General features: G+C 47.0%; 1 protein-coding gene across 2 annotated transcripts in view; it reads left to right on the forward strand.

The window, feature by feature from the left end:
* The first annotated feature begins 14,076 nt into the window (after nucleotides 1–14,076).
* Zc3h7b (zinc finger CCCH-type containing 7B) overlaps nucleotides 14,077–25,613 on the forward strand; it is a 53,580-nt gene continuing 42,043 nt past the window's right edge. For both annotated transcript variants that reach the window (XM_052748414.1, XM_052748415.1), the window contains exon 1: nucleotides 14,077–14,360. The gene's annotated coding sequence lies outside the window, so the exon portion shown is untranslated. The remainder of the gene's footprint in view (nucleotides 14,361–25,613) is intronic.

Genomic DNA, 25,613 nt, shown 5'->3' on the forward strand with positions numbered 1-25,613 from the left:
TAGAGGTTTGCGCTCTCATTCATGCAACTTTATTGACAAAGGCGATGACGTGAAAGGCATGCAGCTAGCTGTCTTCAGCTGTAATAGGGATCCACTTGATAAAATAAAGACTTTTTTTTAAATTGAAAATTGAAGAAAACTCCAAGGATTCCAAGATAGTTTGGAAAAAATAGCCATTTTGTAGTAGAGACAAACCTGCAGGCATCACCTTAACCAACTGGTCCATATTAACATCAACAACAGAACAAACACAACCGTCACAGCATCGCACCGTGGCACACTGAGGACGTGGCATCGCTGCCCATTTCTCAAATTCATAAAATTAATCAAATCATGGGGAAAAAACAAAACAAAACAAAACGGAGAAACAAACCCAAGGTCATCTTCCAGAAAACTAACTGGTCTGTACTGTTCCAAAATTCTGTGTGCCATGCAAATTGAAGAACGTTACTGATTAAAAGAGATGGATGGAAGGCCGGGCAGTGGGGGCACGTGCCTTTAATCCCAACACTCGGGAGAAAGAGAGAGAGAGACAGACAGACAGATAGACAGAAGATGGTTTATTCTGGGAGACATAACTCATAACTCAACCTTAAGTGTATGCACAAGGCCCTGGTTTCATCCCCAGTACTGAAAAATAAATAAATAAATAACAAAAAGACATGTTTATTAAGTGAAATACCTGGGCCTGGATTTCATCTTCCACTTTGTCTGTATACTAAATGCAAGTATCAATACTAAATTTAATTTTTTGATTGTACTGTGGGTTAATGTGATATTGTGAAATAAAATAACAATAGCAGTCTTATTATCCTCTTGCTAGCACTTATTCCTAACGTCCTAAGAGGACAGCTAACCATTATCTGCTGCAGAAATAACTGTATGCTGGGAGTGTGGGGAAAAACTGTAGGGAATCACAGTAGTTTGTGCTGATTGTTGAAGGAGAGATTGGGGCACCAGGTATTTTCCTCTATGTTTTCAAAGACGGTCTTTCTTCTTGGAGATAACTGCTGAAATGATTAAGAGATAAAGGAGCATGATGTCTAGAACTTACTCTTTTTTTTTTCTGGTTTTTCAAGACAGGGTTTCTCTGTTTAGTCCTGGCTGCCCTGGAGCTCACTCTGTGGACCAGGCTGACCTCAAACTCACAGAGATCCGCCTGGCTCTGCCTCCCAAGTGCTGGGATTAAAGGCGTGGGCCACCACCACCCACCCGGCCTACAACTTACTCTGAAACAATGTTTTTCAAAATGTGTGAAGTAGGGCTCAGCAGGTAAGAGCACTGGCTCCTTCAGAAGACTCCGGTTCAATTCCCAGAACCCACATGGTGGCTTACAGCAGTCTGTAACTCAGTTCCAGGGCACCTAAAGCCTTCTTCTGGCCCCTGCATGAATTGCATGCATGTGGTATACAAACATACTTGCCAGCCAAACACCTATATACCATTAAAAAAACATAACTTTTTGTTTGGTTGGTTTATGTTTCTGTTTTTGTTTTTCAAGACAGGGTTTCTCTGTGTAACAGCTCTGGCTGTCCTGGAACTCATTCTGTAGAACAGGCTGACCTCTGCCTGGTCCCAAGTGCTGGGATTAAAGGCATGCATCGCCACCACCTGGCTGGCCTTCTTTAGTTTTATTTTTAATATAACTCTCACAGTTGAGATTCTGAATTCAGCCAGGTGGTGGTGGCGCACGCCTTTAATCCCAGCACTCGGGAGGCAGAGCCAGGCGGATCTCTGTGAGTTCGAGGCCAGCCTGGGCTACCAAGTGAGTTCCAGGAAAGGCACAAAGCTACACAGAGAAACCCTGTCTCGAAAAACCAAAAAAAAAAAAAAAAAAAAAAAAAAAAGAGATTCTGAATTCAAGGGACCTTGAACTCCTGATCTTCCTGTCCCCATTCTCAAGTACTGGAATTATACCGACATGCCCTATCATGCCTGGCCTATTTATTTGAGATGGGATCTCACTGCATTAGTTACTTTTTGATCATTGTGATTTAAATAAATAAAAAAAAATTAAAAAATAAAATATAAATAAATAAATAAATACCAAGGCAACTTGTAGAAGAAAGAGCTCACTTGGGCTTACAGTTCTAGAGGGACAAATCTGTCATGTCAGGGAGGGGGTGGCAGCAAGAAACAGGCCTAGCTTCAAGAATCGGGTGTTGAAAGCTCGCATCTTTAACCACAAGCTCACAAAACAGAGAGTGAACTAGAAATGACAGGAGTTTTTAACACTCCGATATTGCTTGAAATATTAAGGCCACTCCACGTAGTTAAAAGGGAGGTTTATTTTGTGGGGTAACTTACAAGTGAAGGAATAGGTTACAGGGTCTGGGAAAGGTGAAGCACAGTCCGGCGGTGTTCTCTGGAGAACTCTGCTCGGTCTACCTCCAGCGTCCAGGATCCAGGAACCAAGTGAGCCGGATCTAGGTCTTCAGGGGTCCTGTCTCGTCTCTGCCTTCTAGGCGTGACAGTTACCGAAGCCTCAATGGGGGTTGGAACTTCCAGGTCAAAGCTGGAATGGCCACTCACTACATCTCCCCCTTTTGTTTAAATAAGAAGGTTCTAACTTAATGCAAGATTTTTACAATAGGAATGATTATCAAATATTGTCCAGGAGTAATAAGGGATAATGACCTAGATAAGATGGAACTACAACCAACACAAACAATATCAAACAAGAGACACATACTAAAATCCAGAGAAGTCTGGAGCATAGGTAAATGGCATGTTACAAAGATCATTCCAAAAGGTGTCCTATTCTAAAGAACCTAAATCTAATACTTAATATGTTCTATCTAAGATATTACATATATATATATATATATATATATATATATATATATATATATACTAAGTTGTAACTATAACTGCTAGTCTTCAATCCCATCAAAGACCTGAGAAATGGAAGATGGATGCAAGCAACTTTCGGGAGTCTTATAAGAGTAGACCAAGACAGCTGGCAGCCTGGACAGTCACCTAATGTTTCTCAGCACTGTTGGTGCATTCAAATTGGCTACAGGCCTAAAGTATCTGACAGACCATTTTCAGAAGCAGGAATTCTGAAAGATCATCTTACCCTGTCTCGGCAGAGTACAGTGGTCACTTTCCTTGTGTCCCGCTTGTCCAGACAGGACAGCATTGCATTCATACTGTCAGCAGTCAAGGCAAGGGCAGTTCTTTGCCCAGTAGGCCATTTTGTGCCAAGAAGACAAACTTCCAAATGGAAATGTCTTAGAAGTCCAACATTCTCTCTGGATCAAATTGGTGCTGCCAGGAGCAATTGTGTCTCACGTCAACAGAATTCTAAGTTATTTAAATGCCATATTCTCAAGGTCTATGAAGTGTTTAAAGATTACCTGTCCATCTGACCTATGTATCTGTAAATCTGGATTACCTAACTAACGTAACTATAGAGATGACAAGCATAGGTGACTATAAATCTATAAGTCTTATCTACCTAAATAACCTAAGGACTAAGGCTTCATGTAAACAAGGTAACAGTCTGTAAGCAAATGTATGGTAAAGGACGATGACTTCAAAATTGTGACAATACACAAAATATCTTTAACAGAGGTAGGAATGTATAGTGCAATATGCAATATGACAATAATCCTAAATATATATCAATATACAAAATATCCTAAACAGAGGTAGAACATACATACAGTATGACAGATATAAATTTACATGTGTATCAATATACAAATATTTCAAATAAGAGTAGAAATATATGTGCATGACAACAAATATAGTTCTGTATTTGTATCAACATACAAATTATCTTAAACAGAGCTGGGCGGTGGTGGCGCACCTAGGGTCTGTTCTAGGGAGTGAACCTCTGCTCTTGCAAGGGATTACAGATTTCTCATGGAATCATGGAAGTTTTTATGTTCTTCAGAAACACTTGATTCCATGGACCTTATCTTATCAGTTAATGATAATCTTTCTAATATAGTGTCTGAGTAGTTACAACTTCACTCTGGAGAGTTATTGTTCTATCCATTAAATATTCATATTTATTATCAATAAAATCAATTTTGGCTATACATTTATTATTAATGGACTGAAGTTCTTGTATTATGTTAGCAGATTCCAAACTAAGAAGCCTGTTTTCTAAACCCTGGTTAGCAGATTCCAGAGAAAGAATCTTTTAATGTAAGCTTTCATTGCTATCTTTTAAAGCTTGTATCAGTCCCAATAACGTCTCATCTTTGTTCTTATTATTAAACGAGTGTTTGAACACTGTGAATTATTACGGTAAATGCCAAAAATGGTACAGGCCAGATACGCCTTAGGAAGGTCATATATTTCCAGGAAAATGTCATTCATCATACATGCAAAAAAGTTTTTAAATTCTTGTGAGGTAATGGTGTCGGCCATATTACAAGAATTACTGAAAAATTTGTTAGTCAGTTTTAAGGTGTAAAATTATCAAGTACTCTTATTTGAAATAAAAAACGCTGGCTTGCCTATCTTACCTTCCTTTCAGTGGTTTTGGGGGTGTAGTAGCACGTTTCAGCCAGCAGGAGGCGCTGGTATAGCTCCAAAGCAGGTCCTGCTGAAGGCCTTGGCTGGCGGCAGCTGATGGCAGGAGCTGGGTGAGCACAGGCAGGAGGCAGCAGGAGGCAGGTTTTTTTTGTGACTCCCTGGAACTTCAGGGTGTGGAGAGCTCCAGGCCGCTCCAAGTCCCTCTCTTGCCCCTGCAGACAGGAGGTCTGCCGGCAGGCAGGGCTCCAAGCCCCTCTCAGTGCCTCCGCAGGGTGCCTCCAGGGGCAGTGCGGTGGGCTAGGGCGGGGAGCCGCACTCAGGCAGGAGGGGGGACGCCTCACTCACAGCGGCTTTCCGCTGGTCTGGGGGCTAAGCTTGCAGGGGAAGCAAGACCGGACTTAGCTGCTCCCTTTTTCGGGAATGGAACCCTGGAGGTGCTCCCTGGTTATACGGAACTCTGCAGGCGGGTTCAGGTGCCCGCCAGCCAGGGAGGAGGAAGCAAGGAAAGGGAAGAAACAGTTGGTCCCCAGGAGTGTGTGTGTGTGTGTGTGTGTGTGTGTGTGTGTGTGTGTGTGTGTGTGTGTATTTTACAGGAAAGAAGAGACAGGGAAGTGTGGTAAGTGTGGAAGTGTGCCACAGCAGCCACAGAGGAGGCTGAGGGTGGGAGCCACCCAGGCCTTTGGAAATTGCCTCACGTGAGCGCCAGATATTGCTTGAAATATTAAGGCCACTCCACGTAGTTAAAAGGGAGGTTTATTTTGTGGGGTAACTTACAAGTGAAGGGATAGGTTACAGGGTCTAGGAAAGATGTAGCGCAGTCCAGCGGTGTTCTCTGGAGAACTCTGCTCGGTCTACCTCCAGCGTCCAGGGTCCAGGAACCAAGCGAGTTGGCCCATCCGGATCTCAGGTCTTCAGGGTCCCTCTCTCGGCTTGGTCTTCTAGGCATGACAGTTACCGAGGCCTCAATGGGAGTAATACTTCCAGGTCAAAGCTGGAACAGCTACCCAGTACACTCCGAGGGTCATGCTTCAAAGTCACACCTCTTAAACCGCTTCAAACAGCACCACCAGTAGAGGACCCAAGACTATGGAGGCATTTCTCATTCAAAGACCACTTTCCAGCCCCTGGCCCCCACATCTCCTGGCCATCTCAGAATGCAAAGTGCATTTAGTCCAACTTCAAAAGCCCCCATAGCCTTTCACCATAGTCTCGACAGGAAGTAGCGGCGCGTGTCTTTAATCCCAGCACTTGGGAGGCAGAGCCAGGCAGATCTCTGTGAGTTCGAGGCCAACCTGGTCTACAGAGTGAGTTCCAGGACAGCCAGAGCTACACAGAGAAACCCTGTCTCAAAAAAAAAAAAAAAAAAAAAAACCAAAACCAAAAAAGTTTCTTTGAGACTCAAGACAATCTCTTAATTGAAACCCCTTGTAAAATAAAAAAGCAAATCACATACTTCCAACATACAATGGTGCAGGATATACATTACCATTTCAGGAGGAAAGGGAGCAGAGTGAGGAAACACTGGACCAAAGCGTGACTGAAAACCAGCAAGGCGAACTCTGAATATTATAGCTCCACATTTGATGTCTAGGGCTTTTTAATTTTTCTCCAAAATTTTTTTTTAGATTTATTTTATGTGTAAGGATATTTTGCCTGAATATTTATATGTGTACCATGTGCATGCCTGTTGCCAACAGAGGTCAGAACAGGAATTCAGATTCCCTGGAAGTGAAGTTAATGATGGCTGTGAGCCACTATGTGGGTGCTGGGAATTAAACCAGGGTCTTCTGGAAAGCAGCCAGTGCTATAAACTGCCGGGGCATCTCTCTAGCCCTAACATCTGATACCTCACTTCCAGGTCTTAGAGGGCTCCGCTCCTCCCGCTTTGCTGCCTGCAGTATACAACTCTCCCTCTGTTGGAAGGTTTCGCTCCCTGTGTGTATCTCGTCTCCATAGATGTCTCGTGGCTCTGGCATCTGCAGCATCTTGGGGTCTCCAATGCAACCCAGGCTTCATTCACTTTCACAGCTTCATTCAATGACTGCAAACAGAGGCAGAGTTTTTCTGCCCCATTGTTCAGTCCCAAATAAACACACAAAAGCTTATATTAGTTACAAAATGCTTGGCCAATAGCTCAGGCTTAATATTAACTACCTCTTATTTTTAAATTGACTCATTTCTATTAATCTATGTATTGCCATGTGGTCTGTGGCTTTCCCGATCCTCTGGCATCTTGCTTCTTGGGCTGCTCACTCAAATCTCTCCCAACTCCACCCTTCTTCATCCCAGTTCTTAGTCTGATTGTCCCGCCTAAATTTATCTGCCTTGCTATAGGCCAAACAGCTTTATTATTAACCAACGAGAGTAGTACATATTCAGAGCATACAGCAGGATCATCCCGCAGCAAATGGCCTTTCAGGACTTTCTGCCTTCTCAGGGCCTTCATGCTCAGACTCCTCTGTCACATGCTGCCTGGCCTCAGTGGCCCTTTGAAACCACAGAGGAAGATTTACACTTTCACTCTTGCATCCTTCATGCTCTAAACCCAGCACGCTGTGGGCTGCGAAGACCCCCTTGAACTACGGGCAGCAGCAGCGTTTGCAGTTGCTTTCTAAGAGCCTCCCCCACCCCCCAGGTCTTTTCCTTTCACAAATTGGAAGCTTAGCAGAGGGAGGTCTTACCCTGAGGGCATCCAGGCCTCTCCTTAGCCATGCATGTTGATCTCATCCCTTTCAGCACCAGCTATGACGCTCCTTTTTTTTTTTTTTTTTTTTTGTTTAACATTTTAACTTCTTTGGGAACATATACAGTGTTCTGTCTGCATGTATGCCTTTATGCCAGAAGAGGGCACCAGATCTCATTGTAGATGGTTGTGAACCACCATATGGTTGCAGGGAATTGAACTCAGGGCCTCTGGAAGAACAGCCAGTGTTCTTAACCCCTGAGTCATCTCTCTAGCCCCCATACCCCCTCCCCCGCTCCTTTCCTTTTTAAATGGTATATTTTGTATTTTTTTCTGCCCAGCTTGTTATTTTTCATTGTAGACCTGTCTAACAAGTCATCAATAAGAACCATGCGTCAGGCATGGTGGCTCATGCCTGCCTTTAATCCTGGTGTCCTGTAGTCAGAAGCAGAAGGATCTCTTTGAGTTTAAGAACACTCTCCACTACATAGCAAGTTCCAGGCCAGCTGGATGAGACTGTGTCTCAACAAAACCAAACGTGCTACTGATTAAATATTAAGTCCTCTTGAAATTGTCTCCGCCCAAAGAATGAGTCCATTGCTTTTTAAGCAAATTCTTAGGTCAAGGGCAAAAAGCAACCAGAATATCACAGGAATGGCCTCCAGCCCTGCGGGTAGTATTTTTCTCTTCTGAAATCTCCTGAGCCTGTCCTCCACAGTCCACATTGCTCTCAGCACTAGTCTTTCAGGCTCCTACTACAGCACCCTATTAAGTTCTGCTTACAGTGTTGAACCACTTTCCTAGTCTAAAGTTCCACAGTCTTCCACATTCCTCCAAGAAACAGCATGACCAGGTTCTTTAAAACAATAGCCGACTTCTTTGTTTGTTTGCTTTAAGACAGGGTTTCTCTGTGTGGCTTTGGAGCCTGTCCTGGATCTCGCTCTGCAGACCAGGGTAGCCTTGAACTCACAGAGATCCACCTGCCTCTGCCTCCCAAGTGCTGGGATTAACAGTGCGCACCACCATGGCCCAGCTAATAGCCAACTTTCTAGTATCAACTTGTGTACTAACTGCTTTTCTGTTGTGATAAATCACCATGACCAAGGAAACTTAAAGAAAAACCCTTTATTTGGGCTTATTGTGCTTACAGCCCAAGAGGGATAGGAGTCTGTCACGGCAGGAAAGCCCATTAGCAAGCAAGGGCATGGCGGTCTGAACTGACTGCTGGCAGCTCACATCTTGAACCCCAAGCATGAAAGAGGGAGAGTAAATTAGAAGTGGTGGGAGTCCTTAAACTCTCCCAGCCTCCCCCCAGTGACATACCTCCTTCAGCAAGGCCACGCCTCCCAAACCTGCCCACATAGCACAGCCCCACCACCAATAGGAGACCAAGTATTCAAATGAGACTGTGAGGGACATCTCATTCAAACCACCACGCTCACCATAGAACTCTGGCTGGCCTGGAATTCCATATGGAGACTGGTTAGCCTGGAACTCACAGTGAGCTGTGGGCCTCTGCCTCCTTAGCACTAGGGCTACAGACGTGCACCACTATGCCGGGTTCCATTTTTTTTTTTTTTAATTTTTAAATTAGCAATTACACAGACATCAGTGCTTTACCTGTCCTTGCAGTGGCCCTGCATAAGGGTTCTCCAGTGAAACAGAAAGAATTGAATGGGTAGATGGATAGATTTGTTTGTAAGGGATTGGTTCACAGGAGTATGGAGACTGACAATCCCCACTATATCCTGGATGCTCTGATGGGGATCAAGTCCAGGACCTTGTAAATACTCTACATTAAGCTCTGTACCCAACCCTGTGACAAGTCCTAAGATTTGCATTTAGCAAGTTGGAGACTCGAGAAAGTTGATGCCATCACTGCGGTGTAGTGAGTAGGCTCAGGGAAGAGGTAATGTTTCAACTGGAGACCAAAGGCAGAAAACAAAATCCAGTGTCCCAGCTTGAAGACACAGAGGAGGCCTTGATGTTCTGGTTAGACCTCCCACTGATTGGCTGAGGCCCCTCTCCCTTACACAGGGCAATCTGCTTTCCTCAGGCTGTCAAATGAAATGCTAACCTCATCTAGAAAACATGCTCACAGAAATGCCCAGAATGATGGTTGACATTATTTTTTTTGAACTGTCTGGGCACTCTACAGCCCGTTCATGTTACACATAAAATTCACCTTCACAGAGACTGAGAGTATAGTTCAGTGATAGTGTATGATTCACATGCATAAGGCCCTGTTTTGTTCTGTTTTTTAATCCATATATATATATAATAAAAGTAATAATCGAGCTGGGTCATTGCCTTTAATTGCAGCACTTAGGTCTCTATGAGTTCGAGGCTAGCCAAGATTATATAGTGTGACCCTGCCCCCCCCAAATTAGTCATCATAGGCTCTATAGGAAAAGAACAGTCACCATAATGAGGTTTCCAGTGACAATGAACAACATACAAGACAACATATACTATGTAGGCTCTGTATGCTATAGGCTCTATCGTCTAGGTTTGTGTAAGTACACTCTATAATGTTTGCCCGATGATAAAAATCACCTAACAATGTGTTTCTCAAAATGTGTCCCCATTGCTAAGCCATGCATGACTATGTATTATCTTATGCCTCCCCCTCCCCCCGTGTTGACTCAAGTTGTATTAACAAGTACCATAGGTTGTATTAACAAGTACCATAGCGTGGAGGACTTTAGTGACATAAAGCATTTATTCAGATCTGGAATGTTGAAAGGCCAGGATCAGGTGCCACAGGGTCAGGCTTTGGTGTACAGACAGCCCTTTTCCTAGCTTAGAGATGACCACTCACGGATGCACCCTCACCTGCAATCTCCTCTGGTGTCTTTTCTTATGAGGGCACTAATCCTGTTCATGAGAACTCCACCCGCATGGCCTGGTTACCGCCCAAAGGTCTTACCTCATACTACCATTACATTGAGGTTTCAATGTATGGACACATTCAGTCCACCACACACCCGATATATAGAGGAGGAAGAAGGAACTGAAGGCTAACTTTGTGAACAGATCCTGATCCTTCCCTAAGTGTCACCAAGTTAAGATCTTTAGTGGGAGGGCTACGACCTGGGACTGTGCTAGAGCTGTGGGTACTGGCATCTGGTAATGAATGCTTGTCGAATGAGTAAACAACCGTGAACACAACTTCAACTAAGGTTGCCATGTGCTCAGGCTATCCGAGGGGATAACAGGGTGTAAGCCTGGTACAGAGGTGCTCACTGAAAAACTACATGAATGATATACTTGTCAGTTCCTCAAGGTCAAGAGCACGAGCCTTGGATTCTCACCTCTAGTGGCCTACTCAAGTCCTGGAGAGTAATGAGTGAGAGATCCAGAACTGAGATTTCCCCATCATGGTACAGTGGTCAGGGCTTATAGGATGGGTAACAAGTCTGAAACTGGATCATGCCCCTGCCTCCTCCTTAGATGTGTGTGACCTTGATCTGGGCATTAACTGCTTGTGTCTATTCCTCACCTGAAAGTGGGTAAAAACAACCCCTACCTCACAGGGCTTTTAAAATGGTGAGACTCGATATATGCATATCTCTGCTCAGGATAAATAAGTAGTGGTTATTAATGTTACTTCGGCTTTGACATGAGGACATACAGGCTCACAGGTGAGCATCAGGACTCCTCAGAAAACAATCTACTGGTGTGAGATTCTTGGCACTCTTCTTCAAAGCACCCCACTTCTGGGGGAGGGGTGTATCTGGCCGTCCAGTCTAACAAACTGATGTCTTATTGAAAACTTTAGAAGCTCGCACCCAGCCAAATCTCCCTCAATTGACAGACACTCCTCTGGGAAGGATATCTGGTATTTCACCAGTAGCTTGGGATGGCAGAATCTTCAGGCCTCTTGCCAGCTAATTCATCTGAGGCAGGATGTGGTAATCCAACTGGCTTCAGTATCTTTATCCCTGAAATGAGAGCGCTATTAACAATGGTGCCTGAGGTGGTAAGCTGGCAGGGATCCTTCAGTGTAAACTGCACAGGAGGTTTTGGAGCTGACACTGTTCAGTCTTTATTGTGGGCTAGAATTTGGGCTAGCTGAAGCTGGTCTTAGACGCCCGATTCCCTTGCTTCCTTCCTCCATCACAGGTGTCGGCCACACCGCCTAGCTGGTTCCGTTTTTTAAATATTGATTCTAGATATGAAGTAGATACTGGAAGATTGTTTGAGGTCAGATAGCCAACAAATGGCAGGTTAGCCAGGTGAGTCTCATCACGTTACCCAGAATCCCCCACCTCCCACGCACACACTCAAATTGCCAGGCTCAAGATGGTCACTGCTTTGAGCCCATAATCTTCAGTCTATCCCAAGTGACTCAGGGCTTGTTTTCACATAAACATCAGTGACATCTGAGAGCCACTGGACTATGCCTTTGTTTCTGAGATTGCCCCTCCTCTTCATCCCAGAGTCTGTTTTTTTTTGCTTGCTAATCTCAAGTAGTGAGGAGGGAGAAGGCAGCCACACAGAGAAGAGCTGAAGATCTTTTAAAGCGCAGGAGCAGGCAGGGCATGGTGGCACACGGCTAATCCCAACACTCAGGAGGCAGAATCTGGCGGATCTCTGTGAGTTGAAAGCCAACCTGGTCTATAGAGCAAGTTCCAGGACAGCCAGGACTACATAGAGGGAACCCTGTCTCAAAAAGAAAACAAAAGGAAAGAAAAGAAAAAGGAAAGCATATGAGCATTTGTTCCCTTTCCAATTTGCCCCAAAAAGACAGTTATTAGAAACTACCAGAGGTCATGCATGATACCCAAAATCTGGAGTCAGAGCTGCCCCCTCAGACAGCTTAACCTCTGAGCTTCAGTTACCCATCTATGAGATGGGCGTGCTAAAACCCACGTTCCGGGATTCTTTTCTGAATTGAGTAAGAAGACACAGCCCTAGATTCTTGTCCGTCTTGGGCACCTGCCATAGCGTATTTCAACGTTTAAAATCCGTCTCCCTGTTACAGCTGTAGTTCCCAAGGGTATGTCTGGTGCAAGTGTCTGTCAAAGAGACAATGTTCGTAAAGATGAAGTCTGCCAGGCTCACGGCTGATCCGCAGTAAATTAAATATACATCCACCTGCGTGCGCAGAAAATGAAGAGGAGGAAAGAGCGGCCTCTTACTGGGGGCGGGTCCTTCAGGAATCAACAGGCCAGGTGCTCACTGTGCAGGAGAAATACGATCTGGAATCAAAAGATCTGGACTCGGGGTTGGGGATTTAGCTCAGTGGTAGAGCGCTTGCCTAGCGAGTGCAAGGCCCCTAGGTTCAGTCCTCAGCTCTGGAAAAAAAAAAAAATCTGGACTCAAATCCAGCCTGTCTATTACCAGTTCTGAGGCAGGACCACGGATGCTTACACAAGATCTGTTTGGTTAAACTCTCCTTTACCTCGGTCCTCTTGGCAACTTTAAGTCCCTTCTAGAAAGATCCCCAACAAAGAGACTTTCTATGATAGAATTCTACTTAGGCTTCCCTGAACTTTTCAACGAGGCCTGGACTTTTGGGCTTCTGTATTTATCTCTGAAATGTCTGAATTTTATTTTACTAAAAAAAATTATTAACAGCCGGGCGGTGGTGGCGCACGCCTTTAATCCCAGCACTCGGGAGGCAGAGCCAGGCGGATCTCTGTGAGTTCGAGGCCAGCCTGGGCTACCAAGTGAGTTCCAGGAGAGGCGCAGAGCTACACAGAGAAACCCTGTCTCGAAAAACCAAAAAAAAAAAAAAAAAATTATTATCATTATTTTTTGAGATAGCATCTCTCTACATAGTCCTGACTATCTTGGAACTTGCTAAGATCAGGCTGGCCTCAAACTCTCAGAGATCCGGCCTGCCTCTGCTTCTTTGAGTGCTGGGATTAAACGCATGTGCTACCATGTCTGGCCCAACTGTCTAAATTTTAGCAAGAATCCTGATAAACTAGATTAGGGATTTCTAGATTTCTACCTCTCATCTCTGAATACCATGAATATCTATCTCTCAGGGTCCTCAGCTTCTACTATTCCTCAAGGTGACGTTCCAGTACCTGACCAATTTCTAAGAGGAGACAGCTCAGCAGTTAAGAGCACTGGCTGCCCTTGCGGAGGACCCATCTTAGATTCATTCCCAGCACCCACACAGCTGTCTGCTCACAGCCTCTCTAACTCCAGTTTCAGGAGATCCGACGCCCTCTTCTGGCCTCTGCCAGCCACCAGGGACACGCATGGTACATACACCTACCTGCAGCCCAAACACCCATACATACAAAATCAAAAAAACCAAAAAACCTGAATTTAAAAATATTTAAAAAGAGTCCTGTTAGGTGGGACTAGCCAAAATTACATCTTGCCTAACTTCTTAGATTTATGTCTGCTGATCCTGCCTTGCTCCTTACCTATGAATTCCTAGTTGTTCATGTTGAATTCACCCACTACAATGGTCCCTAAACCCACCATGATGGCCCTTCCTCGAATAAAATTAGTCTCGCTTTCTTAAACAAGTGTCCTTGATTTTTTTTTTTCCCTTTAACTTTTCATACATGAAACCGCAGTCAAATGAGACTGACTGAGTCCTCCTTCCCAACGAAAGGGGCACACCACCACCGCGGGCTTGGAGAAGCCCCTGGAAAGCCTAGGGTGGCTTTTCCCTGGGATTGGGGGGTGGTGGTGGTGGTGGGGGGGGGACACACAGAGGCTCTGGGTTGGTCCAGCATCCGCCCAGAAATGCAGAACTGTCAGAAGAAAAGCCCGGAAAAGGAAGGGCATTTTTAAAAGAAAATCAAGGTGAATTCCAGGCATGAACCGTCCACGGGGAAGGGGGGCTTCCCGACTCCCCACCCCTTCCCCCCCCAGGTGCGCAGCCCGCGCCGCCCACCCCGGGCGCGACAAGACGAGGAGGAGCTGCGCTCTCTAGGACCCGAGGAGGGAAGAGAGCTGCAGGGAGACGGAGCCTCCAGCGGGTGCTGCCGCGAGCGGCCGGCCGAGGGGGCTGGAAATGAAAGTAAAGCGCTCCGGAGCCACATGGACCGAGCGGCCCGGGCGGCGGCGCCGGGAGCAGGATGCGGCCGCCCGTAATTAAATAGCATTTACTCTTATTATTACTAATAATAATAATAACGTAATCATACCTCTAGTCATAGCATACCATTTATCGGGCTCGGCGCAGGCCCGCGGGGAGCGCAGCCCGGCCGAGGTGAGTGCTTTGGCGCGGCGGAGCCCCGCGGGGCAGAGGCCGAGCCACCGCGTCCCCCGGTGGCGCGCGAGGTCGGGGCGCGCGAGGCTGGGGCGCCCGGGTAGGGCAGGGCAGGGCCGGGCCGCGCGCGGAGGAGGCGCGGGAAGTCGGGGTCCGGCCACCTGGAAAGGCGGCTTTGCAAGAATAAAGCAATGGCACCCCCATTACCATGAACTATTTTTTGGGGGGGATCTCTCTGCAGATCCCCGGACCCCTACCCCAAAGTTTCAAAGTTATTGTGTGGCCGGGCACCTGCCGCCTGGGAGATTGGGTCCCCACGGCAGCCCCCAGGGGATGCTTTGGGATTTTCTTCTGTCGTGGTGGTGGGGAGCAGTCTCCCCTGGGTCTGGAGCTTTGGAGGTGCACGGATGCTTTGCGAATCCCACTGCAAGGGGGTGGTCCGAGGCTGGCAGTGGGGATCCCCCCTTTCCTTTTGTATTCGCTTTGGTTCCGCAATGCCTAGAGGTGGAGGGGCCGCGGCGAGGGCCAGGGACAATGGCCGGCTGATGGGTCGCCCCAGTCGGTTACAGCGGCCACGCGAGTCCGGGGATCCAGGGCCTGCGGGCCTAGCCCTGGGGGAGGGGGCGGCAGGAAAGGGGGGCGCGGTCTGGGTCGGCTGAGCAGGAGGGCATTTCCGGTCGTGGCATCCGTCACTGGCCTCAGAGGCCTCCGGGGTGGGCAGTTACCAGGCAGGGAATTCATGAGGACTGCAGGGTGCCGGGACTCTGGCGACTGAGGGGCGCCCTGGCAGGTCTGGGACCCTGAAGAAGCAGAGCCCACTCTCCTCCACCCCCCCACACCCCTCACTGCCTTCAGCGGGCAGAAGGTCCCCTCTGCCACTCATAACTCTTTTTCTTTCCCGCTTAGAAACGCTCAGGTTCAGGTGTTTGTAAAGTGCCTGGGTTGGGGGCGGGGAGGTCCTGCACAGAGACAAAGCCCCATCCCCCCCCATGCCCCAGGGGTGGGAATCCTGTAGAAAGAGTTCCTTCTTGACAGAACAGGATGGCTGAGGTGCCAACAAGACCTGGATAGGGAAGATTGGGGCCTGGAGGGCAGAGGCTTCAAGTCCGGGGGTGTTGGGGGCCTACAGCAAAGTGATGGGGGATTCTGTGTTTTTCAGTTGTTAGCCAGGACTTTGGTGTTTGGGCACAAGAATCAGAACCCCCAACTTCTTGCCATTTTTCCCGAGTGCCTGCATTTCATCCAGTTTGATGAAAATAGCAGAATGCAGATCCTTGAATTTTTACACAAATGCGATAATTATAGTACATTTAGCAACTATGTTGGACATGAAATTCCAGCAGAATCTTTCCCTTCTACTACCAGACTTCCCCCACCCCAGATACAACCATACCCTCCCTGATGTCTTCACAGTTCTTTTTTCCCATAGAAGTCTCCTGCAAGCTAGAAAGGATGGCCAGGTCCAAACCTGGGTGAAACAGGTTCTAGATGGTGTGTGTGTGTGTGTGTGTGTGTGTGTGTGTGTGTGTGTGTGTGTGTCCTGAGCTGGGCGTATGTGGGCTCATCTGCCCTTCATGGCAGTTATGCCTGGTAGACATTTTTCCATCCAAGGAACTGAGGGCTTAGAGAATTGGGTATCTTGCTGGAAATTTCCAGCTAGGATTCCTAACTAGTTATCTAACTTGGAATCTCCATTTTCAGGAGGGAGGAAATCTGAGGATGAGAGCGGGGCTTTGTGATTCCTAGGTTGCCATAATGTGTGTTTAATGGTTACTGTGAGCTGTAACCAACCTAGATGACTGCTTGAAATTTGGCTTCTTGAATTTTTTTGGAGTCCAGTTTGATAGGATGAGCTCATCTCTTGATTCTTAGGTGCAATCATTGGTAGGTTCGAGACCCTTAAAATAATAGTCTGTTTATAACATTTTGTACGTGTGTGTCTGTGTGTATGTGCGTGCATGTGTGCATACAAACACCAGGATTTCTGATACATACCTCCCAGCATTCAGGAGTTGGAGGCAAGAGAATTATGACTTACAGGCCAAGTTGGGCTACGTAGTGAGACCTTGTCTCTTTTCTTTTCTCTCTCTCACTTTGGTTCAGGGTTTCTCTGTGTAGAACTCGGAGATCCGCCAGCCATGCCCGACTGGAGACCTTGTCTTAAAGAAAAAGAGGGGTGATGGTGGCTATTGAGGTGGCTCAGTGGTTAAGTGCTCTTGCAGAGGACCTGAGTTGAGTTCCCAGCACCCATATCATGCAGCTCACGACTGCATGTATGTAACTCCAGCTCCAAAGGATCTACACACCCTCTTCTGCCTCCACCCACACTTGCGTTCATGTGTACATACCCACATACACACACACATAATTAAAAAATAAAATCTTAAGCCGGGCAGTGGTGGCGCACGCCTTTAATCCCAGCGCTCAGGAGGCAGAGACATGAGGATCTCTGTGAGTTCGAGGCCAGCCTGGTCTACAGAGCAAGATCAAGGATAGGCACCAAAACTACACAGAGAAACCCTTTCTCCAAAAAACAAAAACAAAACAAAACAAAACAAAATTCATAGCCAGGCAGTGGTAATGCATGCCTTTAAACCCAACACTTGGGAGGCAGAGGCAGGCAGCTAAATCTCTGAGTTTAAGGCCAGCCTGATCTATAGAGCTAGTTCCAGGACAGCCAGGGCTATACAGAGAAACTGTCTCAGAAAAACCAAAACCAAAACTAAAAAGGAAAAAAGAAAGAAAGAAAAAAGTATGTGTATATGTGTCGTGTTTTTTCTTTAGTTTACAACAAAAGGCCTTTCACGTATGTGGGCTCATCTGTCCTTCCTAGCAATTACATCAGATAGACTTTTCTTTCTTTTTTTTTTTTTTCCAGAGCTGAGGACCGAACCCAGGGCCTTGTGCTTGCTAGGCGAGCACTCTACCACTGAGCTAAATCCCCAACCCCAGACTTTTTTGTTTTCTTTACTTTTTAAAAAATGTATCAGGCTGGGAGAGAGCTGGCCCGGTGATTAAGAGCACTGTTGTTCGCCGGGTGGTGGTGGCGCACGCCTTCAATCCCAGCACTCGGGAGGCAGAGCCAGGCGGATCTCTGTGAGTTCGAGGCCAGCCTGGGCTACCAAGTGAGTCCCAGGAAAGGCGCAAAGCTACACAGAGAAACCCTGTCTCGAAAAACCAAAAAAAAAAAAAAGAGCACTGTTGTTCTTCCAGAGGACTGAGGTTTGATTCCCAGCGCCTATATGGTGACTCACAACAGTCCGGCATCTAAACCATACCCTCTTCTGGCCTCTGAAGGTATCAGGCACACACATAATACACAAATATATATGTAAGCAAAACACCCACACACATAAAATTTAAAAAATAAAAATTTTATACCCATTTACTTACTGGGAGAGGGTGTGCATGTGTCGTGGTGTGTGTATGGCAATCAGAAGACAGCTTGTGTGGGTACTAGGTGTCAAACTCAGGTTGTCAGACTTGGTGGCAAACATCTTTACCCACTGAACCATCTTGCCTGTCCTGGGGTAGACATTTCGATACGTCTTTTCCAGATGACGAATCTGAGGCTTGGAGAATTGGGTGTCTTGCTAGAAATTTACAGATGAGAGCTAGGACTCCTCAGTAGGTCTCTGCCTCCAGATATTCATCCTTTCCCAGAGTTCTGTGCAACCTAGCAAGTTAAAAGCACCTCCAGTAAGCTACTGTGAGGCAGGTCTGGGACTGAGCTCCTTGACTGAGATGGAAATAGAAAGAGAAAATTCAGTAAGAAAATGGGCTGGAATGGTTAAGAGCCTAGCCAGGTTCAGGGAGAGACCCTGCTTCAAAGGAATAGGTGGAGAGTGATAGAGGAGGACCCTTGGCACTCTCTTCTGGAGTCTATGCTTGCTCACAGGTGTGGGCATCCTGTGTGCATACATGTTCGCACACAGTCTTTTAAAAATGAAACTGAGGCTGGGCGGTGGTGGCACCCACACCTGTAATCCCAGCGCTGGGGAGGCAGAGGGGGCGGATCTCTGTGAGTTTAAGGACAGCCTGGTCAACACTGTAATCCCAGAGCTCTGGAGGCAGAGGGGGCGGATCTCTGTGAGTTTAAGGACAGCCTGGTCAACAGTGCCAGTTCTAGGAGAATTCTAGGACAGCCAGGGATACACAGAGAAACCCTGTCACGAAAAACAAAACCAAAAAAATAGAAACTGAGAACTTAGAAAGAAAGAAAAGAACTCTGGCATCAGCACACTGAGAGAAGACAAGGTAGCAACCTAGAAATGCATAGGAAGGCTTCCTGGAGGAGGTGGATGCTCGGCCAAGGAAGGAAATCCCCGGTTAACTTCTATTATTTCTGTACTGGGAGGTCGATGTAGGGTATCTTTTTAAATTTTCTTTAACTTTTTTTTTTGTTTTGGTTTTTAGAGACAGGGTTTCTCTGTGTAGCCCTGACTGTCCTGGAACTTGTAGACCAGGCTGGCCTCGAACTCACAGAGATCCGCCTGCCTCTGGCTCCTGAGTGCTGGGATTAAAGGCGTGTATCACTGCTGTCTGGGTTTTTTTTAAAAACATTATTGTTTTTTAAACTTAATTTTCTCTAATTGTAGTTCGTGAAGGGTCAGTACTTGTGTCTGAATTTTGCTGAAGAAATTGAGGGACTCAAGATTTGTGTGGCCACCCCAAAGTTACCTTACTGTATTTGAACCCAAGTCATTATGACTCTTTAGTGTATTCCTGTCCATTGTATTCTCCGTCATCATGGAGACAAGAGCAAAGACCAGGGAAGTAGGAATTGGCAAATGCCGTAGCCATAAGGGTTCACCAGGAAAGGTTAGCAGACTCCTTAAGGCCAGAGATCTGCTGAAGTATCTGAGTTCTCACACCTCACAGAAAAGGCAGGGCTGTAGAGAGAGCATAGTCCTGAGTGTGGAAATGGGAGTAATTCCAGTCTTTAGGGGCTTCTAGGGGCCTGGCTTACCACCCTGGAAGAGCGGGGAGCTTGGGCACAAGACAGATATGGACCATTAACCTGCGCTCCCGTGGACAGGAACTGGCTCTGATTCAGTCCTGGTGGACGTGCCAGGAGGACACACTCAGCCATTATGTCGTCAAATTGAATCACACCCCAGTGTGGAGGAGGCAGGCTTGTTTCGCCTGGGGTGGAAGGTCTTCCTAGAAGAATTTCTGTTGTGAATGCTTGAAAGATAGGATAAGAAAGGCCAGAGAGAGGCCATTCCGAGCAGAGACAGAGATGGCCAGGAACAGGGACAAAAAAAGCCTGAGGAATAAGTCACCAGGTACGGCCACAGTGTAGGGGCAGCTGTGAGTTCCAGCTGAAGTCGGCTGCTGTCGCTGTCGGCCCTCGGAGTCTGTGCCCTGGAGTTTTTCCGTTTCTGGAATGAGCCCTGAGACTGTTTTTATTTTCTTCTAAACTTTTTTTTTTTAAGATTTATTTATTTATTATGTATACAATGTTGTGCATGAATGTGTGCCTGCAGGCCAGAAGAGGGGACCAGATCTCGTTACAGATGGTTGTGAGCCACCATGTGGTTGCTGGGAATTGAACTTAGGACCTCTGGAAGAGCAGCCAGTGCTCTTGACCTCTGAGGCATCTCTCCAGCCCTCTTCTAAACGTTTAAATTTATTTTATTATGATTACCATTGTCCTTTCGTGAATTTTGAGACAGGGTCTCTCTAAGTAGCTCTGAGTGGCTAGAGATCAAGTTGGCGTCAGGTTTGCGTTGACCTTATGCCCCGGCCTCTCAAGTGCTGGGATCGCAGACAAGCACCAACGTGTTCTGATGAGTCCTGAGGTTTGATGGTGTTTGATAGCAATCCAGGAGAGTTAAATGAAGGACGCTAGAAGGTCAGGGCTGGAGAGATGGCTCAGTTGTTAGAGCGTTTGCTGCCCTTCTAGAGGACCCAAGTTCGGTTCCCACCACCCATGTTGGGTGGCTCACAACCCCATGTAACCTGAGTTCCAGGAGATCCAACACCCTCTCCTGGCCTCCATGGGCACCAGCACTCAGGTGCAAATACCCCCACACGGACAGACACATATATACATAATTTAAAATGAAACTTTAAAGAAAATAGAGAAGCCGGGCGTTCGTGGCACACGCCTGTAATCCCAGCACTCGGGAGGCAGAGGCAGGAGGATCTCTGTGAGTTCGAGGCCAGCCTGGTCTACAGTGTGAGTTCCAGGAAAGGCGCAAAGCTACAAACAGAAAAACCCTGTCTCGAAAAGAAGAAAAAAAAAGAAAGAAAGAAAGAAAGAAAATAGAGAAAAGGTACCAGCAAGCACCTTTAAATCCCGGCATTTTGGAGGCAGAAGCAGACAGATTTTACCCTGGTCTACAGAGGGAGACCTTTTTTTTAAAAAAGAAAAAAAAAAGTGGAGCTGGAGGAATGGCTAAGTGGTCAAGAGTATATACTGCTCCCAGAGGATCTGAGTTCAAATCCCAGCACCCATGTCAGGTGACTTACAACTCCCTGTAACTCTAGCTCCAGGATCCAGTGCCCTCTTCTGTCCTCCACAGGAATCTGCTCTCATATACACGACCTTCACACAGATACACACATAATTAAAAATAATTAGTCTTTTAAATGTTTATTTGTTTATTTATATTAATATGTATTGGTGTTTTGCCTGCATGCGTGTCTCTGGAAGGGCATCAGGTCCCCAAGAACTGGAGTTACAGATGGTTGTGAGCTGCCGTGTGGGTGCTGGGATTTGAACCCGGTTCTGTGGAAGAGCAGCCCAGCTCTCTTCACCGATGAGCTCTCTCTCCAGCCCCCAAATAAAACAAATCTTAAAACAAAACAAATAACGGATCTAGGGGGACTTTAAAAACTTTTACTGGGGTTGGGGATTTAGCTCAGTAGTAGAGCACTTGCCTAGCAAGCACAAGGCCCTGGGTTCGGTCCTCAGCTCTGAAAAATAAAATACAAAAAAAAAAAAAACCAAAAAACTTTTACTAATTTAGCAATTCCACCCAGTAATTCCACTATGGCCAAACCCAGCTGATGAGTTTATTTAATCCCCCAAATCTTCCTATAGGTATTCGACATGATTATCCCCATTTTACTAATAGAAGAGGGGTCAAATGCAGAGTTTAGATGACTCTGTTAAAAAAAAAAAAAGGGTGGGGTGGGGTGGGGCGGGTGCTGCAAAGGAAGTGCAGCCTGTCTCCCGTAAGGAAACATACAGGGGTGAGTGGAGAAGCTGGTGAGGCCAGCAGCGCAGACCAACAGGAGGTGGGGGTCCGCTGAGGAAGGCTGGCTTAGCCTGCCGCTGGAGACTACTACGTCAGCTCCAGGAGCCAGCACAGAAGCCAGCTCTTTTCACCGTATTTAATGGTCCGTAGCAAAGAGGTTCGTTTTCTCTCCTCTGTCAGCACCGGCCACACAGCTCTTCCCTACCTTATTTATTTCCCTGGCGAGTCTGTTCCTGTGCAGGCATCCTGATGGCTTCCGCAGGGGTGTGTGAGCACTGCTTCCCCAGCAAGCTGAGAACACCCTGGGGATGGGGTATAGCATTCTGTCTTCGGAGCCCATCTTCTCTTCCGAACCATCTAGGTGGCTTCTTCAGGAACAATTCCTGAGCCTTGTGTCGGAAGTTGAGATGGAAATAAAGGGGCCGCCGCTACCACAGATTTACCCAGTGCTTGGCACTTCCTGTGGCCTTTGCTATCAGATCCACTTACTACTCCCCGAAGCCAAACAGTGATTTTTGCCAGCACCCCTTTGCAGATGAGGATCCTGAGGCCCAGATACGGAACACCCCCACAGCCCTAAGATAGCTGTCTTAGAGCAGGGGTCAGAGGCAAGCCTATAGGGCTCCAGAACCCAAAGTGGTTTGTAGGGTCCTGTGTGAACCAGGCTGGTCTCAAACTCACTGTGTAGCCGAGGATAGACCGGAATTCCTAATTCTCCTGCCTCCATCTCTCCCGTGCTGGGGAGATGGCTCAGTTAGTTGGGTGTGTGCTGTACAAGCATGAGGATCAGCACCCATGTTAAAGAAGCTGGGTGCAGCGGCTGGAGAGGGGTGGTTAAGAGCACTTGTTGCACAATCCTGAGGAGTTTGGATCCCAGCACCCATGTAACAAACTGGTGTTCTTGCAAACTCCTATAACCCCAGATCCCAGGAGGGTGGAGACAGGAGGATCACTGGCACTTCCTAGAATCCAGCTTAGCCAAGAAAATTCAAGCCCGAGGTTTTTTTTGTTTTGTTTTGTTTTCCTCAAGACAGGATTTCTCTGTGTAGCGCCTTTCCTGGAACTCACTCTGTAGACCAGACTGGCCTCGAACTCACAGAGATCCTGCTACCTCTGCCTCCCAAGTGCTGGGATTAAAGGCGTACGCCACCACTGCCCGGCTTTCAAGCCCAGGTTTAGAGAGAGACCCTGCCTCAAAGAAGCAAAGAGTGATAGACAAGGACACCAGACAAGTGTGCATGTGCGCGTGCACACGTGCTCACACACACACAAATCTAAAAAGCTGGGCACAGTGGTGCACCCATGGGAATCAGGAGACAGAAGGATCCCTGGAACTTTCTGGTGAACCAGTCAAGAGCTGAGTTTACAGATGTGTGCATCACACCCTTTGAGAACCTAAAGTCTGAAGTCTTTAACTGCCACATACAAGACGCCATCTGATTACTTAGTCTCTTTTATTTGGGGAGGTGTCCAGGGATGGACCCCAGAACCTCACACATGCAAGGAGGATTCTGCCACTGAATTATATCTCCAATCCCCAGCCCAATTCTTTTCTTTATTTATTTTTTCTTAAAGGCAGGATCACATACTATATTGCCCAGGCTAACCTGGCCTTACTGTGTAGCCCAGGTTGGCCTCAGATTCTTGGTTCTCCTCCTGCTTCAGCCTCTCCAGGGCAGTATGAGCCACCACACCTGCCCGGGCCATTTCATTTCTTATCTGTCTGGACAAATAACATTTTTCTATCATCAACATTTAGTTAGTCAATTATTAATTTATTTACAACAGGGTCTGATGTCTTATCACTAACAGTATCATGCTTGTGCCACAGTCAATAATTTTATGGCAGTCCTTCAAAAGAGGATGTGTCCCTGATTTTCAGAAGAAAGTGGAGGCTGTCACTCTGAGGCTCTTGTGCCTAAACTGTGGCTCTGAAAGGGACATCAGGGTATCCAGTTCTCTGAGGTCAACAGCTGAGTCCTCCCGCCAGCTTGACTTTCTCAAGTACCAGTGTCAGCCGGGAACCATTCACTGCCTGTGAGCTCCACAGTGACAGTCCAGGCTGTGACCAACCCTCCTGGGGTTTTCAGAAGTTGCCCGGGAGCAGCTATTCTCTTGCTCTATCCCACAATGCCCTGCCCCGCGACAGGTGGAGGGACGCAGAGCAGGGCGGGACATTCAGAGTCTTACCTTTCATTCCTCATTCTCCGTTCTAGCCACAGGCACACACACACACACACACACACACACACACACACACACACACACACACACACACGGTATGTCACCATTCTGTCACAGGCACACACACACACACACACACACACACACACACACACACACCACACACGGTATGTCACCATTCTGTCACAGGCACACACACACACACACACACACACACACACACACACACACACACACACACACGGTATGTCACAATTCTTGGCCTCTGTCTCCTTTTCTGTGGCCCAGTAACATTTGTTCCATGTTTGGTGTGAGGGTCCAGTGATGGATTTTGAAAGCTGTAAAGACTGTCCAGTGTGAGGTAATGTCAAGAGTGCTTTGTAAGCTCCAGAATGTTCCTCATTCTTCGCCATTCTGGACCGTTGTGTAGTAAGCCTCCTTATGTTCTGGCATTCTTCTTGTCCATCTTTCATGCAACAGCCCAAGGAAGCTTCTTGAGATTTGAATGACCCTATCATTCCTGCTGGCAACCTTCTAGACTTTTCTGGATACAGGCACAACCTAGGCCTGTTTCTACAGTGGTGTTTGTAGCTCTCGGTTCAAGCCTCAGCCTGCCTCCTGTACCTGATTTTTCCCCTTGACCTGTGTTTTCTTTGAACCTGCTCAGCTGGTTCCGACCTCAGGTCTCTTGCCTTCTGCTGGGTGCACGCTTGTCCTCTCTTCTGTGTCTCAAAGGCCACGTCTTCTGAAGGGCCTTCAGTCAGCTCCACCCCACCACCTACCACGTTTCCCGTCTGTTCCTCACTCTCACCTCTCTCTCTGCCTTCTCAGTCTTGTGTGTTTAACGCTGACCTATTATGTGAGTTTGTGCGTTCTTGTATTTGCAGATATACATCTGTGTACAAGCAGGTGTACGTATGTGTGCATGTGCGTGTGTTGTTACTGTTCAGGAGCCATTCATCTATTGAGACAGGATCGATCATTGGCCCAGAGCTCGCTTAGGAGGCCAGAGTGGCTGGCCAGTGGGTCTCAGGAACCTAATTGTGTCTGCCTGCCCAGCACTGGGATTATAAGCATTCATCACTGTGCCCAGCTTTTTTTATTTTATTTTATTTTATTTTATTTTATTTTATTTTATTTTATGTGTATGAATGTCTTGCTTACACGTATGTAAGTGCATCCCGTGCATGCATCAGATCCCCTGGGACGTAGTTACAGACTGTTGTGAGTCACCATGTGGTGCTGGGAATTGAACTTGGTTCTCTACAAGAGCAGCAGGTCTTCTTAACTGCTAAGCTCTCCAGGGCCTGTGACCAGCTCTTCTTTTCTTGTTTTCTCCTCTGTCTCTCTGTCCTCTGTCTCTCTCTGTCTGTCTCTCTTTCTCCATCTCTCTCTGTTCTCTCTTTCCCCCCCACCCCCCCAGACAGGGTGTCTCTGTGTAGCCCTAGCTGTCCTGGATCTCGCTCTGTAGACCAAGCTGGCCTTGAACTCACAGAGACTCACCTGCCTCTGCCTCTGCCTCTTGAGTGTTGGGATTAAAGGCAGGCACCACCACTGCCTGGCTATGACCAGCTTCTTAATGTGGGTTCTGGGACTCAAGCTCTGGTCCTTGTGCCTTTTTTTTAAGTACTGAGCCATCTTCCCAGATCAACATGTGACCTATTTTTGTGCCTGCTCACCCTTGGTCAAGACCTGTGAGGTCTGGGGGCTGGAGATATGACTCAGTGGTTAAGAGCACATGTTGCTCTTGCAGAGAGAGGCCCTGGGCTGGATTCCCATCACCCACATGGTGGCTCACAACCATCCATAACTCCAGTTCCAGGGGATCCAACAGGTATGTATGTGGTGCACATACATGCAT

The sequence above is a fragment of the Peromyscus californicus genome, unplaced genomic scaffold (genome assembly GCF_007827085.1).
Source record: "Peromyscus californicus insignis strain IS unplaced genomic scaffold, ASM782708v3 Scaffold_20__1_contigs__length_68692818, whole genome shotgun sequence".
Classification (NCBI taxonomy): Eukaryota; Metazoa; Chordata; class Mammalia; order Rodentia; family Cricetidae; genus Peromyscus; species Peromyscus californicus.